Here is a 2,379-nt window from a genome sequence, read left to right as displayed (position 1 = left end):
AAAGGCATGCGCCACCACCGCCCGGCCAAGATTGGTTCTGTTAAAAACATGTATTCTGCCAAAGACTATAAACAGGTTAACAGGGCACTAAAAAAGCAGATAGGGTGCCTTATGCTGTTGGGAGACTCTAACATAGTAAATGGTAATGTCCAGAAACAAGAAGGGACCAAAAGTTCAACACAGTTATGTAAAAAGTCTTAAGAGCAATTTCTGGATATTATTTGTACATGACCTACTTATTTGAGAGCATTTGAAGACTGCTAATTTTACATGTGCTTTGTGACCTTACAGATAACTATCATTATTTAGTCTCAAATATTTTGAAAAAAAATATTAAACTGCAGTTTAACTTAGAAAAAAAGAAAAAGCTCTAGGCCCGCAGAATGCTAGTGGATCAGCAAGAACCATCTGGAAACATTTAGTATGAACTGCTCTTCTTTCTTCATTCCTATGGACAAAGTATGTGATATTAATGTGTAAAATGCTTGCCAAGTGATATTAAAATGGTATAAAACACATGCTTGAGCATCAACATGGATGATTTCATCCTCCTAGGAACATATAAGTGACCCCTACTTTGTGAGTTCAGTACTTAAGGACTTATCCTTTCTATATGTTTTACAATAGAAAGAGGAGTTTTAGCCACAGTGGGCCCAAATAGTGATTCTCTGTAATTAAGCATCGAAATTCTAATACTACATGTTACACTCAAGCAAGGAGGAAGTAAGTAGCTGTTTCTGAGTTGGGTCATTTATCAACAGTACACCATGTTTACACAGAAGATTGGTATTCATGATAATTTATAATCTAGCCTTATATGTAGGCCAATGGAATGCTTGTAGCTGACATTTTCAAATAGTTTCTATGCTATTTTGAAAAGGTAGTAGAAATCCCTTAAGTCAACTGTTTTTAGAACTTCAAAAACTAGTGTTATAGACACCAATATTGAAGATCACTGTTGGTTCTTGGTGCCTTGGGCCCAATTACACATGTAGGACACAAAAAAGAAGTGCAGTAGCCCCAAAATTCAATTAGAACAGGATGGATATGGATAAATAACTAATTTGGGGGAGGGCAGCTCTCTCCATACTAAAATCTTTTTTATCTTTCAGGGTAAACTTTAAAACTCTGCCTCTTCTATGAATATTATTAACAAAAGGTCAACATTTCTTTCTCATATTCATACCTCTTTGAGAGATGACATATTAGGAAAGATTTCATAAAATGTGATAAATAGCAAGCTAAAGAAAAATGACACTATCAAAATACTTTCGATATCATTTGAAAAACATTATTTCATGGCTCCTCAAAATTTCTGCAACTATACATATAGCTGGTCAGAAATGCACATTCTAGTCTCATTCTCTCCTATTTTATGTAAAATTTGATAAGAAGTTTCTTGGAAATCTGAAAGTAGCAATGCACGCATATTAGCAAAAGTGTTAGTCCTCTGGTATTCCTATATATTTGCTGGGTACTTAATGACACTCAAGGTACACGACATATATTGTCTCCTTATGTGGAAAATATTATAACATAGCTATAGTGCCTCTGTTTAATGAGAAGTCAATATAGCTAGTAAGTATCAGAGGTATTCCAATTCCAAATCCCATATGAGTATTCCTTCAAATGAGACTCAATTAACAACCTGGAATTTGACTAGGTTATTTGTTTTGTTTTTTCTTGTTGGTTTCTTTTTTACCAAGTTAGTTTTAAATATTTTACCTTATAACTATCTTAAAACAAAACTTGCTTTATAAAATGCTTCAGAGTTCTGTTATCTATTTCAAGCAAAAATTTTCAGCAATTTTGTTACCAAGCTAGTTTATAAAGATTCTTGCTATTTGTTGGATATTGTATAAATTGCTTAACATGCCTTATGTAATTTTAAAGAAAATCCCTTACCATGGGTATTCTACTATATATATTTTAGAGATGAGAAAATAAGTCCAGATGTTACATATCTAAGGCTATGTGACTGACAAGAGCAGTGAAAGCAATAATCATAGTTGTGCTTGCAAACCCACTTGCTGACTTAACCTTCATGGCCACAGTAACCACCCCATCAGCCATGTCCTACTGTCCTAGCATGCAGTCTAAAGATAAGGCATTGAAAGAAACTCTAATTTCTCTAGGTGAGGGATGACTACACTTGGTTTATTAAACTATTTTTTCTATTTCATTTTTAAGTTTCAAATTACAAACCATAAACTACAGTCCCAGGAAGGTCTACCTTCCTTTTTAAAAGAAAACAATGACTCAATAATAAAAACTCCAATATAAACTGTGAGTACTTGTATTTGAAGCACTAATTAATATCACACCAGACAGTTTTGTACTTCTAATTAAAACTAAGGTTTATTTAGCAGGAACTATAAT

At 33.3% G+C, this 2,379-nt stretch overlaps 1 protein-coding gene across 8 annotated transcripts in view; it reads right to left on the bottom strand.

Moving 5' to 3' along the window:
• Tab3 (TGF-beta activated kinase 1 (MAP3K7) binding protein 3) overlaps positions 1 to 2,379 on the bottom strand; it is a 62,888-nt gene that overhangs the window by 14,305 nt on the left and 46,204 nt on the right. The gene's annotated exons all lie outside the window — the stretch shown is intronic.

The sequence above is a fragment of the Mastomys coucha genome, chromosome X (assembly GCF_008632895.1).
Source record: "Mastomys coucha isolate ucsf_1 chromosome X, UCSF_Mcou_1, whole genome shotgun sequence".
Classification (NCBI taxonomy): Eukaryota; Metazoa; Chordata; class Mammalia; order Rodentia; family Muridae; genus Mastomys; species Mastomys coucha.
Note: the sequence above shows the minus strand (reverse complement) of the source record. Positions and strands in the feature narration are given on the sequence as shown.